Source organism: Saimiri boliviensis, chromosome 2 (genome assembly GCF_048565385.1).
Source record: "Saimiri boliviensis isolate mSaiBol1 chromosome 2, mSaiBol1.pri, whole genome shotgun sequence".
Lineage (NCBI taxonomy): Eukaryota > Metazoa > Chordata > Mammalia > Primates > Cebidae > Saimiri > Saimiri boliviensis.
In genome coordinates, this window is record NC_133450.1 from 44,629,684 (window position 1) to 44,645,766 (window position 16,083).

Here is a 16,083-nt window from a genome sequence, read left to right on the forward strand (position 1 = left end):
AGAGTGCTACTCGCAAATGGTGTGATGGCGAGCACATATAGAACAAAGGAAAGCAAGAGTTTTTATTATCTCTTAACACAGCTTGACCCTGTTACTGTGTCCTGCCTCCATTGGCTGGAGTTGGACTGCACAATCTAAGCTCAACCCAATTGGTTAACTTAAAAAGTGCGGGAATGCGATCACATCAGTGGGAAGCTGGGAGGATCAGTCTCGGCAGGGAAAAGCTGTTACAGCAGGGAGGGGGTGATTTCTTGGTGGGCATGTGTGAGCACAGCAGGGTGGGAGGGCCTGATAGATTGGCAGGCAAGATTAATTTTGACAAAGAGCAGGGAAATAAGACTTCAGGACAGATAGAACAAGGAAGTAAAAACCTCTTGGAGAAGAAGACCTTGTTTGTAACAAAGTGAAACTCTTTGAAGAGAAACTGTCTTAAACCTTGTTTAAACAGTTCCCAATTAATATGTGTTAAGTAAATTAATGTCTTATTGTAGAAAACTAGGAAGTCAGAGAAGATTAACTGACTAGAAACATAGATAATACCACAAAGAAAATATTAGTCATGGTTGAGAATGAAAAGGTGATTGTGGAAGAAATGTAATGTGTTTTTCATGGAGGAGGAATGTAACCACCCAATGGGTTCGCCTTGCCCACTGCCTAGACAGAGCCAATTTATCACACCAGGAGAATTGCAATGGAGAAAGAGTAATTCACACAGAGCTGATCAGTCTCCCCAAGCAGTCAGGCAGCAGAGTTTTTACCAACAGCATGGTGGGTCAGAGGAAGCCAGTGAGCCAGAGTGCTGATTGGTCAGTTAGGAGATGAAATCATAGGGAACTGAAGCTGTCCTCTTGCTCAGAGTCAGCTCCTGGGAGGGGGCCAAAAGATCTAATGAGCCGGTTTATCTGAATTGTTGCCTCTTTATTGGAGAGCTAAGCTTCTTATTTATTCCTGGAGGCTGAGGCAGGAGAATCACTTGAACCTAGGAGGCAGAGGTTGCAGTGAGCTGAGATTGTGGCACTGCACTCCAGCCTGGGCGACAAGAACAAGACTTGTCTCAAACAAACAAACAAACAAACAAACAAAAAACAGCCTGAGGTCAGGAGTTTGAGACCAGTGCAGGGTCTGCAAAATATCTCAAGCACTGATCTTAGAAGGAGTTTAGGGAGGCTCAGAATCTTGTAGCCTCCAGCGGCATGACTCCTAAAGCATAATTTCTCATCTTGTGGCTAAGTTAGTCCTACAAGGGCAATCTAGTCCCCAGGCAAGGAGGAGGTCTGCTTTGGGGAAAGGCTATTATTGTCTTTGTTTTAAACTATAAACTAGGTTTCTCCCAAAGTTATTTCAGCCTAGCCCAGGAATGAACAAGGACAGCTTAAAGCTTAAAAGCAAGATAGAGTCAGTTAGGTTAGATCTCTTTCACATTCTCAGTCATAATTTTGCAAAGGTGGTTTCAAGAAGTTGTCATGATGTGTACAATATTATCTGAAAAAGAATAAATAAGAAGCCTAGCTCTCCAATAAAGAGGCAAAAATTAATGACTGCTACTGTAGAATGGGGTAAATTATAAATAACAGAGAAGTGGTGTAGTAAATATAGCTCAGGTAATATAAAAGGTCAGGGAAAAAAGTGTGTTTTTTCTCTAGCTCTGCCACTTATAACTTGATGAGATTTTTTGATAAATTCCTTTGTAAGCTCTTAAAAACTACCAGTGTCGGTCTGGCACAATGGCTTACACCTGTAATCTCAGCACTTTGGGAGGTGGGGGTGGGCAGATCACCTGTGGTCAGGAATTTGACACCAGCGTGGTCAACATGGTAAACCCCTAATCTACTAAAATACAAAAAATTAGCTGGGCACAGTGGCAGGCACCTGTAATAGCAGCTACTCGGGAGGCTGAGGCAGGAGAATCACTTGAACCCCAGAAGGCAGAGGTTGCAGTGAGCTAAGATTGTGGCATTGCACTCCAGCCTGGGAGACAAGCACAAGACTCTATCACAAAACAAAACAAAACAAAACAAAACAAAACAAAACAAAACAAAACAAAACAAAACAAAACAAAACAACAGCCAAACAAACTACCTAGCCTGGATCCCACCACCAGAGATTCCTGAGATAGTCAGGAGTGGACCTGCTAATCATTATGTTTAGATCTCTCCTAGTAATTTAGATGTTCACCCAGGGTTGAAATTTACTTTCACAGGCTGGGCACGGTGGCTTATGCCTGTAATCCCAGCACTTTGGGAGGAAGGCAAGTGGATCACCTGAGGTCAGGAGTTCAAGACCAGCCTGGCCAACATGGTAAAACCCGGTCTCAAGGGAGAAGCACGTGGCTTGTTGCAATCTGAATGAACAATGAGTGCTACATACACAGTTGTCTAGTTTTTCTTTTCCTCGATGGAAATTGTTTCATGTTGTAGCCCATTTAACACTTCCTCCTTCCCCCACTTTAGTCTCCTAAAGAGCTGGAACAGCTGAGGAAGCTCTTCGTTGGAGAGTTGAGCTTTGAAACAACCAATGAGAGCCTGAGGAGCCATTTTGAGCAATGGGGAACGCTCACAGACTGTGTGGTAATGAGAGATCCAAACACCAAGCGCTCCAGGGGCTTTGGGTTGTTGAACTTTCAAAGGAATAGAAAAAAAAAAGTTTTCTTACTATAATAAGGAGACTTAGATATATGAGACTAGTGGGTTTCATTTTATGAGCCAAATCTAATCAGTCAGGCAGTTACCCATAGGGTTCTATAATCAATTAGCCAAGCTGATCATGAAAAAGTCAGAAAGAGTATCTAGGACTTACCAACATTTATCTACCTAGACATATCCTCATAAAATTAGAATCAGAAAATGATAACAGTAATATTTATTATTATTTGATACTGTTTTGGAAATCCTGGCCAAATCAATAAGATGTGAGAGAAAACAGTGGTTAGGGAATTTGAAACAAAAGAAACACTGTAGCATTTTCTGTAAGTAATTAAGTAGAAGAAAAAAACATAGATCACTTTTTAACTTCTAGAATTATAGCAAGAGTATAGAAATGACTAGATATAAAGGTACATATATGATTATCTTTTTGAAAATAGTTCTATCTTTGAAGTATTTATCAGTTTGTGGGAACTAAATAAAATGATCCAAGTAAAGCATCTAGAAGAGTTCAGCCAGCTCATATGACCAGAGTTGCAGCCTTATTTGCCTGAATAATGATATCATTATTAAGTTCTCAGTTATGAAACCATATGTCAGAGTTACCCAGGACCATCCCTATGTATGTTGCTGTCCTGGCTTAATTACTAATAATATTCCTTTTTGCTCTCAAAAGTATCACAATTCAGACAGCAAATTAGATGGGCACTCTATTCAGAGCACAAAGCCCTCCATAGAGATCATTATATTGTTATTATTACCAGTTTAATACGGCTTCTGAAAAGGTCACAATGAACAGTTAAGTTTACGTTCTGAATTAGTAGGAGTGAAAATGATTGACATTTTTGTTTGGGCAGGAAGGATAGACTGATTGTTCCCTCATTCTGTTTTTATATAGAACTGGAAAGCAGCATGAAAGGAAGGGGATGTATCAAGGAATACCAGGTGGGCAGAGGCTGCTTTGAGGCATCTGCCAAAGGTTATGAGTCACTGCAGACACACTGAGAGTCACACTGGGGGAAGGTGCAGCAGACAATGGAGAAGCTCAAAGTGATGCTTCTGAGAGAGACTTGGGACACTGTGTACAATTAATCATCTCTCCCCAGGGGTGACTGTGGGAGCCACAGCAGCGCCTGAAACTTCCAGGGGAAACACTGAACACGGAAATTTGTGGAAAGGAAACAAAGGAGGTGGATGAAAGCTGAGGAACAAGTGTTTAAACAATGCAGCTTTTCTTGCACTGGAAGGTTGTCTTTGGGTACTAACCTTCTGTGTGGTAGACAGAGGGTGGCCAGGAAGAGGAAGGAAACCACTGAGAGAGGCCGTAGCAGTCTTGCCTGTGGTCCCCTGTAGTGCCCTTTCTTTTGAACTCTTTCTCGAACCCTTAATCCCTGTCAGGCTCCTGGAGGAGCTTCACTGGGCAGCTTCAAATCTCCCCAGTTTGCCCTGTCCCCAGAAAAACAGACCATTGAAATTGCTATTTCAGAGCTGGAAGCTGGTCAGCCAGCTCAGATGACCGGAGTTGCAGCTCTTATTTGCCTGAATAATAAAATCAGTATTGACTTAAGTTCTCAGCAAACAGTGGGGTATTTGTTTAACATTTCTGAGCTGCTGCTCAAGTTCCAAAAAGTGTCCCCTTCTAAAGAAAAGTATTTAAAATTGGATTGGAAGTAAGGAGTAGGTGAAATAATGCTATTGGCTGGGTGGGGGTGGGGGGGGCGGAGTTCTGGGTTTGCAGTGAACTTTCACTGAACTTCCAGCTCCTTAGGGCATGCTCCTTGTCATCTGTCCATCATGCCCAATGGCCAGCCTCAAGGGAGAAAAGAGAATGCTCTCTTCGAGATGGCTAAAACTACCTGCCTGTCTGTCTGTCTGTCTGTTATCATCTCAGTCTCTCTTTCTCTCTCTTTTTTTTTTTTTTTTTTTTGAGATGGAGTTTTGTTCTTATTGTCCAGGCTGGAGTGCAATGGCACAATCTCGGCTCACTGCAACCTCCATCTCCTGGGTTCAAGTGATTCTCCTGCCCCAGCCTCCCGAGTAGCTGGGATTTTAGGCATGCACCACCATACCTGACTAATTTTGTATTTTTACTAGAGATGGGGTTTCTTCCTGTTGGTCAGGCTAGTCTTGAACTCCCGACCCCAGGTGATTCATCCTCCTCGGCCTTCCAAAGTGCTAGGATTACAGGCATGAGCTGCTGCGCCCAGCCTATCATCTCAGTCTCTAAACCACTTCCTTGCTCCTGATTCTCTGCCCACTTAACTTGTCAACTGTGACTTTGTGGAACATAATGTAACGAAAAAAGGCATGGGCTTTAGGGAAATTGGCCCCAATTTAGGCATGAATTTGAGCCCCAATGCCACTGCATAACCTAAAGCTAATAACATAATTTTGGTTATCTGTTATTACATAAGACACTTACTAAACAATACTTTTTTTGTTTGTTCGTTTTGTTTTTTAGATGGAGTCACCCTCTGTTGCCCAGGCTAAAGTACAGTGGCATGATCTTGGCTCACTGCAACCTCTGCCTCTTGGGTTCAAGCTATTCTCCTGCCTCAGTCTCCTGAGTAGCTAGGACTACAGGCACACACCATTATGCCCAGTTAATTTTTGTATTTTTAGTAGAGATGGCATTTTGCTATGTTGGCCAGGCTGGTCTTGAACTCCTGACCTTAAGTGATCCACTCACCTCGCCCTCCCAAAGTGCTGGGATTTCAGGCGAGAGCCACCTTGCCTGGCCTTACTAAACAATATTTTTATTAGTTCTCCTGATTTTATTATTTAAGTATAAACCTTTAGTCTTAACCAGGGTGAGTGGGGGTGGGGAAAAAGTTCATATCCTGAAATTTTTTTAGCAATCTTGTTTATTATAGTGGTATGAGCAAAGCAATTCTCAAACTACGATTGATTTATTATAAGAGTGAGCAAATAAGTACAAGGGTTAATGTTAATCACGCTGTGGAAGAAAGGACATACAATTATGGAAGGGAGGAAGGCAAAGAAGAACCCTGTGGGGATGGACTGAATTAAAGGTATCTCTGTAAACTAATAATTTTTAAAATGTTGTCATTTACATATGCATATATATTTATGTATGTTACATTCATTTGTGTATATATGCATTTATGGAGACATATATTTATTAACTATTTTCACTAAAAAAGCCTAGAAATGAAGACACTTTGCAGCAAAGAGCACAGCTGCCCAGATCTTGGTCTCTGACACCATCCTTCACTTAGAAGTCAGAGCACCTTAGGAAAATGACGGAGGTGGAGCAGGTGCAAGATGAGGCGGGAACATAGTGTTACGCCAAAAAATAATGAAGTGCTGAGAAAGCAGAAAAGAAAGCATATCACAGAGATACGGAAAGCAGCTTAAAAGGGATTTCAGGGGCCAATGCTGGGACTATTTGGGCACCAAAATATTAACTACAATAATGAATTCTAAGCCACTGAAAAAATAGAAATTTATGAGTTCATAATGGTAATAAATATAAACACAAATAAACCAATGTGAAGAAGGGAGGGTTTTGCTTACAGTAGAATGCTAAAAGCCAACTGTTAGATGTGGCATGCAGAAACTTTAAAATTATCATTTTGTCACTAACATAACAAAGAGTGGATTAAGCAAGAATTATCAGTGGATGCTAAATCTGGGGGAATTTTTTTTTTTTTTTTTTTTTGAGATGGAGTCTTGCTCTGTCACCCAGGCTGGAGTGCAGTGGCACAATCTCAGTTCACTGCAACCTCTACCTCCTGGGTTCAAGCAGTTCTCCTTCCTCAAGCCTCCTGAGTAGCTGGGACTTCAGACATGCGCCACCAAATCCAGGTAATTTTTGCATGTTTTAGTAGAGACTGGGTTTCACTATGTTAGCCAGGCTGGTCTCAAACTCCTGACCTGAAGGGATCTGCCTCCCAAAATGCTGGGATTACAGGCATGATTCACTGTACCCAGCCAATCTAGGGAAAATTTTGAAAAGAAACAGGATGTTTGCAAAACCTGAATATATCCCCTTCCACAAACTGTTTATTAGTAGAAATGGAGGAAAAAAATAGCAAGTATATCATGAAGACAACTGACAGTATCTTCCGTGGGTGAGCACAATTGACATGACCATTGCAGTACAGATGGATGTTTCATGCCCCCAGAAGACTTGCTGCCCTGATGACACAACATCACCTATGCAGTATTCTGAAATAGAATGCATAACTTGAATTTAATCATAAGGAAACATCGGACAAACCCAAAATGAAGAATATTAAAAAGGGAGGTGTCTTATAAAACTAAACACACTCAGGCCAGGGAGGCCAGGTGAGGTGGCTCACACCTGTAATCCCAGTACTTTGGGAGGCCAGGGCGGGTGGATCACCTGAGGTCAGATGTTCAAGAGCAGCCCAACCAACATGGTGAAACCCTGCCACTAAATACAAAAAAAGAAAAAAAAATTAGTCCAGCCTGGTGGCACATGCCTGTAATCCCAGCTACTTGGGAGGCTGAGGCAAGAGAATCACTTGAACCCAGGAGGCAGAGGTTGCAGTGAGCCATGACTGTGCCATTTTACTCCAGCCTTGGGCAACAAGAGCAAAACTCCATCTCAAAAAATTTTTAAAAATAACTAAACACACTCTTAACACATAATCCAGCTGTCTCTCTCCTTGGTGTTTACACAAATGAATTGAAAACTTATGTCTACACTAAAACCTGCACATAAATGTTCATAACAGCTTTATGCATAATTGTCAAAGTTTGGAAACAATCAAGATGTCCCTCAGTGGCTGAATAGGTAAATCAACTGTGGTACATCCAAATAATGGAATATTATTCAGCATTCAAATGAAATGAGCTATCAAGTCATGACAAGACATAGAGGAAACTTAAACAAATATTATTAAGTAAAAGAAGCCATTCTGAAAAGGCTACTACTGTAAGTAGCTAATACTACACACTGTATGTAGCTACTGCTACACACTGTATGTACCATATGATTCCAACTATACAACATTCTGGGAAAGGCAAAACTATGGAAACAGTAAATAGATCAGTGGTTGCCAGGGGTTGGGGGGAAGGGATAGACAAACAGGCAAAGCACAGAAGATTTTTGAGCAGTGAAACTGCTCTGCATGATATTATAACGGTGAATGCATATCATTATACATTTGCCACAGAATGTGCATCACCAAGAGTGAAGCCTAATGGACACTACAGACTTTGGGTGATAATACTGTATCAATGTAGGCTTCTCAGTTGTAACAACTGTATTACTCGGGTTGGGGGGATGTTGGTAATGGGGGAGGCTGTGCTTGTGCGGGTGCTGTGAACCTAAAACTACTCTAAAAGATAAAATCTATCAAAAAGATCGGAGGAAGGAAAGGTCTTCTCTTTTGTGATTTCTTCAAAAATGTCAAAGATCAAAAAGACACAGGAAGGCTGTGGAAATGATTCAGGTTAAAGGTGGCTAAGGAGACATGGCAGCAAACTGTTTCCTGATGCTCACCTGGAGCCTGCACTGGAGGGAGAAGGTATACTCCATAAAAAGATTAGTGCATCAACTGACAAATTTGAACACAAACAGTACATTTGATACGATTATGGCATCAGTGTTAAATGTAATGCTCTAGCCAAATTTGTCTATTTACCATTGTCTGAATTTTCTTTTTGAATCACATTTGCCTTTTCCACTGCCTGGAGTGCCTTTTCTCACCTATGCAAATCCTATCCACCTTCAAATTTCACCTAACCACTCATGACCACCCAGAAGACTTCCCCAAACATTTCAGCCCCGAGTGATCTAGTCCTTCTCTGAACTCACAGAACCTGTTTCTACACGGTTGACTTTGTGCTTTTAGTCTTGTACCCTCAATTGTCTCTCTCTATAAACATATCAAACTGATAAAGGGAATGTTGCTTTATGCTTCCTTTTACCTCATAGACCTTGCTATGATAGACATCCACTATATTTCATTTATTTGACAATTATTTATTAAGCACCTACAACGCACTGTCTGTATACAAAGATAAATAAGACGTGGTCCCTATCCTCAAGGAACTTACAGTTCTATGTGGGGAGCCAAACTATAAATAGCATGTTTTAAATGTGCAAGGAATATAAAAGAAATAACAGGGATTATTCTAAGGTAGGCTCCATGGAGTACTTCATACTTAAATTCAGGCTTGACATATGAGTAGGCATTTATCAGGTGACAGGGAACTGTTGGCAAGGTCCTAATATGGTACATGACTGAGAGAATGCAGGTGTCACAAGAAAGACTTCTGCAGGTCTGTCCTTGTCTGTACTTGTGGGCTTTCTGCATGACAGCCACATGCCTCATCCTATCCCATATTTGTGGCTGGAATGTAACTAAAGGGAGGTAGTGATGGGTGACCTCAGGAGATTAAAGCCATTGCTGTAGACAAGAGGAGTGGAGTGGGGGTAGTTCCAGGGTTCGCTAAGGGTGGAGAACTGAGAAGAAAGCCTTACTACTAATTAGGGACATGTGCACAGTCTGTGAAATTGAGAAGGTTCAGTTAACCCATGCTGAGAACAAGCTATCATGTGGTGCCCACACACCCCAAGAGGACAGACTGTGTGAACAGACTGCGCAGGTCATGATCAATGACAGAATGACTCAGTTGAAACTCTTCCCATTGTTCCGACAATCTCCATCTCGGAGGAAGCATAGAGGCCTTTATCAGGAGAAGAGAACTAATCAGCTTTCATGCTGATCTGAGGGAAAGAGAACTAGAAGAATTTTTCATGTTATTTTTGGCCGAATGCAGTGGCTCATGCTTATAATCTCAGCACTTAGGGAGGCTGAGGCGGGAGGATCACTTGAGTCCAGGAGTTCCAGATCAGCCTGGGCAACATAGCGAAACCATCGCCACTAAAAATACAAAAATTAGCAGGTGTGGTGGCACACACCTGTAGTCTTGGCTACTTGAGATGCTGAAATGGGAGGATCCCTTGGGCCCAGGAGGTGGTGGTTGCAGTAAGCCAAGACCATACCTCCTTTATTTGCCTCTACTTGGAGGCCAGATGCTAACACAGTATGATTTTCACCTTTTTTCCCTTCTCTTAACTCTCCCATTTTGCTACAAATGTTTGAGATTAAGCCTAGGATATAGTTGTATAGATTAATTATTATTTTACTTGACATCAAGTAGACCTCTCTGGATATCATTTTGGACTGCTTTATTGGGATGTTTACTGTGACTCAAAGATAAAAGGTCGTCAGTGGCAAGGTCCACCTTCCACCGCCAAGGGATACAAAGAATCAGAAGAGTAAAGACAGAGGTGTTTTTTGCCCCTTTGTCAATTGTCTAGGGAGAGCAGATTCCCTGGAAACTTCCTGGGTTTGTCTAAGCCTCCCTGGTTTGCAGTCATCTCTTCTCCTTTTGTCTGTAATGAAGATGGAGATCTCTTCACCTAAATAACATGTTCAGACACTATCTGTCCCTGTCTCAAAGATTTATTCTTGTTCATTATATTAAATCCTATAATCACAATTGTAAGCATGGTAAGTATGATTTAAAGTCTCCACTTATTTTCTGAGCTTCAGACCTAATAATTCGATTTCTTTCCTCATTTTTCCATAAGCATGGACTTCTTAAAAATTCAATTCGGCCGGGCGCGGTGGCTCACGCCTGTAATCCCAGCACTTTGGGAGGCCGAAGCGGGTGGATCACGAGGTCAAGAGATCGAGACCAACCTGGTCAACATGGTGAAACCCCATCTCTACTAAAAATACAAAAAATTAGCTGGGCATGGTGGCGCGTGCCTGTAATCCCAGCTACTCAGGAGGCTGAGGCAGGAGAATTGCCTGAACCCAGGAGGCAGAGGTTGCAGTGAGCCGAGATCGCGCCATTGCACTCCAGCCTGGGTAACAAGAGCGAAGCTCCGTCTCAGAAAAAAAAAAAAAAAAAAAAAAATTCAATTCACTTTCTCCATCATCATGAACTTACTTAAATCCAGGTGTCCCGTGTCCTGAGTAAGGATTACTGGCCAATAAGCATCTTTCCTGTGGGCGCTCAGTTCAGAGAGAGAGAGATAGAGAGAGAGAGAGAGAGACAGAGACAGAGACAGAGAGTGTGTGTGTGTGTGTGTGTGTGTGTGTGTGTGTGTATACATGTGGTTTGTGGTGTGATAGATCTTGTTTTACACACAGAGGTAAGACCCACTTTCTAGCTAGATAGAAAGATGGGGAATAATAAGCACAGAAGCCCACCTCATGTCAAATGCTGATCCAGGTGCTAGGGAGACATGGATGAATATGTGTGGATCTTTTTCCTGATGATCTCTTAATTACATTAAAGCTAAGACTCTGGACACAGCAGACCGAAAGAGGTCTATAGAATATGCCCTATAGAATAATGGGCATATTCTGTAGCTACCTCTCTCTATCTCCTAATCCTGTAAAAAGAAAGTTTATATTTTTGATATGTATCAAAGGTTGAAAATGCATCAGGTCTGGCAATAAGCTTAGCCTTGTATTGCTCCCTAGTGGCTCAGATGGGACAAGCACCTTGTTTAGGTCCCACAGAACATTTAATGATATCTGTATCTGCTTTCAGACAACACCCAAGCTTTCCTCCTAAAACCTAGCTTTGCCTTCTTAAGAAAGAATGGCAGAGGGCAAAGGAAAGAGTCAATGATAATAATTCTTGGAGAAAAATATTGTTTCAAAAGCAGTGGTTTCCTGGCTAGTGTGTGTTACCAAGCAGCCTTTTGAAAGACAACAAAGAGGAAATTCTATCTATACAGTGGGTAAAGCATTTTTCTTTAGAAGGATGCTCTGGGAGAAAGAAGTAGATTCACCCCGTAAAAATTAGCCAAGAATTCTCTGAGCAAATCTGGGAATTCCAAGTATTCCTCTATCAGTATCACCTACTCAGAAGAAGAGCCCAAAATTCTAGGTGAATGTGCCACCTCCACTGTAGTAAGAGAGGGTATTTGCAGGGCTGGAGACGACCTCAGAATGTCTGATTTAAGAAGTCAATATTTTAAATAACACTTTAAACTTTTTTTCTGATTAGAGAAGTAACACATTTAAAATGCAGAAATGTTAGGAAATTTGGAAAAATCACAAATCTAAAAACAAAATTTAAAAAAATTAGTCAGCCATAATCTCACCAGCCAAAAATAAACACTCTTCATATCTACAGGTTTCCAGCCAGGTTTTTTGCTGATTATATTAAAAACTAAATCTAAGAAGATTGATCGCCACATGTAGCACAGCTTGTACCTGAAGGTGAAGGGGAATGTGTTCAAAAACAAGCGGATGCTCACAGAACACATCCACAAGCTGAAGGCAGACAAGGCCTGCAAGAAGCTCCTGGCTGACCAGGCTGAGGCCTGCAGGTCTAAGATCAAGGAAGCACTCAAGCGCTGTGAAGAGCACCTCCAGGCCGAGTAGGAGGAGATCGTCAAGACATTTTCCAAGGAGGAAGAAACCAAGAAATAAAAGCTCCCCCTTTGTCTGTACATACTGGCCTCCGTGATTACATAGATCAGCCATTTAAATGAAACAAGCCTTTAGCTGCAAAAAAAAAAAAAGAGAGAGAGAGAGAGAGAGAGAAGAAAGAAAGAAAAACATAAAAGAGGTGGACTCGGCTGGGCACGGTGGCTCACGCCTGTAATCCCAGCACTTTGGGAGGGCAAGGCAGGTGGATCACAAGGTCAAGAGATCGAGACCATCCTGGTCAACATGGTGAAACCCTGTCTCTACTAAAAATACAAAAAATTAGCTGGGCATGGTGGCGTGTGCCTGTAATCCCAGCTACTCAGGAGGCTGAGGCAGGAGAAATGCCTGAACCCAGGAGGCGGAGGTTGCGGTGAGCCGAGATCGCACCATTGCACTCCACCTGGGTAACAAGAGTGAAACTCTGGCTCAAAAAAAAAAAAAAAAAAAAAAGAGGTGGACCCATTCTAAAACAGTCTCTACACGAGCGAGTAAGTAGTTGCTTCTACATGTCCGAAAAAATTTTCATCTAATAAGAGAGACCTCCCTCAAAAGTTTTATCCATAAAAAGCATACCAAAAAAGTCAGAATAACAATAGGACATTAAATTAATGCTATAAGCATTAAACATTAAACATTAAATATTAAATAATAAAATATTATTATGAATAACTTTGTGCTAATATATTTTGAAACTTTAGATGAAATGGATAAATTCCTACGTGGGAAAAAACAATCTGCCAAAGCTTTCTTAAGAAGAAATTGAAAAGTTAGCATCTCTGTAACCATTAAGGAAATTAAAACAGAAGTTTAAAATAGTTTGAAGTTGAACCTGGTGGTGTACACCTGTAGACCCAGGTACGCTGGAAGCTGAGGCAGGAGGATTATCTGAGATCAGAAGTTCGAGAGCAGGAGTTTGAGGCACTTGAGACCAAATATTCAAGGATCACTTAGACCAGTAGTTAGAGGTATGCTCTGCGATCATACCTGTGAATAGCCACTACATCCCAGCCTGGGCAATGTAGAAAGATCCATCTCAAAAAAAAAAAAAAAAAAAAAAAATGGCAGTCTCAAAAAAGAAGAAAATATCAGGACTTCACATGTGAGTTCTGTTCCAGTTACAAAATAAAGAAGGAATACTCCCCAATTCCTTTCTGGAGGCTAACATATAACCTAGATACAAAAATTCAACAAAGCAGTACAAAAAAATTACACACCAATGTCATTCACGAACATAAATGCAAAAAAAAAAAAAAACCCCTTAACAAAATATTAACAAATTAAATTTAGTCTTATATAAAAAAGATTATACCATATAACCAAAATGGGTTCATTCCAGGAATACAAGGTTGGCTTAGTATTCTAAAATCAACTAAGCTAATTCACCCCATTAACTGATTAAAGAAAAATACCATATAATCCCAACATTCAATGAAATTCCCAATCCATTCAAGAGAGACTTGTCATGAAAGCAGGAATAAGACTCTATAGAGCAGTTTCACAGTATTTGTCCAACACTATCTGAAAGAGAGAGACCTTGTATCTGACAGCCTTCAGCTTTCTGGTCACTGTGGCATGGGCTAGTTCATAAAGCTTTTCCAGGGCATTGATGAAACATCCCTCAAGGCCACATGCTTCTCTTTACTCTGATTAAATAATTTTTATACAGTATTTTGATAACTGGCTTATCCTTACCATTATTACTGTGTATTACTAGCACAGAAGACAAAATATTAAAATAGAGAGTCTTCAGAAGTAAACTACGAACAATGGCAATTTAGTAAATCTCATAATGGTGGCATTTCTAACTGGAGAGAAAATAATTAATTGTCCAATCAATAGCACTTAGAATATTGGTGATCCATTTAAAAGTAAATAAGACTATATCCCTCTCTGATAACACATAGAGTTGAGGTTTTTTGTTTGTTTGTTTGTTTTTGAGATAAACTCACTCTGTTGCCCAGGCTAGAGTGCAGTGATCTTGGCTCACTGTAACCTCTGCCTCCCGAGTTCAAGAGTTTCTCATGCCTCAGCCTCCCTAGTAGCTAGGCCTACAGGCATGAGCCACCACGCCTGGCTAATTTTTGTATTTTTAGTAGAGACAGGGTTTCACCCTGTCTGTCAGGCTGGTCTTGAACTCCTGACCTCAGGTGATCCACCCGCCTCAGCCTCCCAAAGTACTGGGATTACAGGCATGAACCACCACGCCCAGCCATCATAAGAGTTTTAAAATTGGAAAAGAAGGAACAAAACTGTCACTATTTACAGATATAATAGTGTATGTTGAAAAATCTGAAAGCACATGTGTCGGAACTCAGAAACAATCCCCCAAAGTTGGTGCTTTGGCATGCTGAGCACTGTGGGCTTTTTCTGTTACTTGTTTTTAAATTTTTTTTAAAAACTTCATGTGGTTACATAGTAGGTATATGTATCTATGGGGTACATGAGATTTTGATACAGGCATACAATACCTAATGATCACATCAGGGTAAATGGGGTACCCATCCCCTCAAGCATTTATCCTTTATGTTACAAACAAGCCAATTATACTCTTTTAGTTGTTTTTAATTGTACAATAAAATTATTGTATCCTATAGTCACCCTATATTTGTGCTATGAAATACTAAATCTTATTCATTATTATTACTATTTTTTTTTTTTTGAGATGGAGTCTTGCTCTGTTGTCCAGACTGGAGTGTAGTGGCATGATCTCGGCTCACTGCAACTTCTGCCTCCTGGGTTCAAGTGATTCTCCTGCCTCAGCCTCACAAGTAGCTGGGATTACAGGCATGTACCACCACACCCAGCTAATTTTTGTATTTTTAATAGAGATGGGCCACCATGTTGGCCAGGCTGGTTTTGAACTCATGACCTCAGATGATCCGCTTGCCTCAACTTCCCAAAGTGCTAGGATTACAGGTGTGAGCCACTGTGCCCAGCCAATTTATTCTATTTTTTTTACCCATTAACCATTCACTTCTTTCTCACCCTTCAATGCTAAGCACTTTGAACTAAAGAAAATTAAATGGTGTTAGAAGCAGCCTCAGAATCAAGGACTTTCTTAACTCTCCTGTTTTGCCCTCACGTGCAAGATGAAACTCTTCCTCTCTGAAGTTACCTTATTTGAAGCTCCTCCAGAAAGAACCCAGTAGTCTTTGATCAACTCCCTGAGGTTTTCTTAACCAAGGAAGATTAAACTCATGGCAGAAAGTAAGACTAAGGGATGTCCCCACACCTAGGCAGACTTTGTCAGAAGCTGTTGTCTATTCCTTGGTCATATCCCAAAGAGTTTTCAAAGAGTATAACTTACAAACTATGGTCTGTTCTTTGGGCCCATTCAACTCTCCTAAAAATAATTTCCTACTCCTCAAATTGCCTACATTCCCCCATCTCTCTCTCTCCTATGAAGAAGGGTATATAAGTTTCTGAACCTCACTGGGTTATTGGGTAAAAATAATTTCCTACTCCTCAAATTGCCTACATTCCCCCATCTCTCTCTCTCTCTCTCCTATAAAGAAGGGTGTATAAGATTCTGAACCTGGCCGGGCGCAGTGGCTCACGCCTGTAATCCCAGCACTTTGGGAGGCCAAGGCAGGCGGATCATGATGTCAAGAGATTGAGACCATCCTGGTCAACATGGTGAAACCCCGTCTCTACTAAAAATACAAAAAATTAGCTGGGCATGGTGGCACGTGCCTATAATCCCAGCTACCTAGGAGGCTGAGGCAGGAGAATTGCCTGAACCCAGGAGGCAGAGGTTGCAGTGAGCCGAGATCGTGCCATTGCACTCCAGCCTGGGTAACAACAGCGAAACTCCATCTCAAAAAAAAAAGAAAAAAAAAAAAAGATTCTGAACCTCACTGGGTTATTGGGTAGTTACTCTTTCGTGATTCCCCCATGAATACAATAAACTTGCCTTTTTCTTTTCCTTCTTTCCTTCCTTCCTTCCCTTCTTTCCTGCTTCCTTCCTTCCTTCCTTTCTTTCT

The 16,083-nt window shown here is 41.2% G+C and overlaps 1 protein-coding gene across 5 annotated transcripts in view; it reads right to left on the reverse strand.

The window, feature by feature from the left end:
• Positions 1–16,083, reverse strand: part of RNASE1 (ribonuclease A family member 1, pancreatic) — a 58,101-nt gene that overhangs the window by 13,371 nt on the left and 28,647 nt on the right. The window lies entirely within an intron of this gene.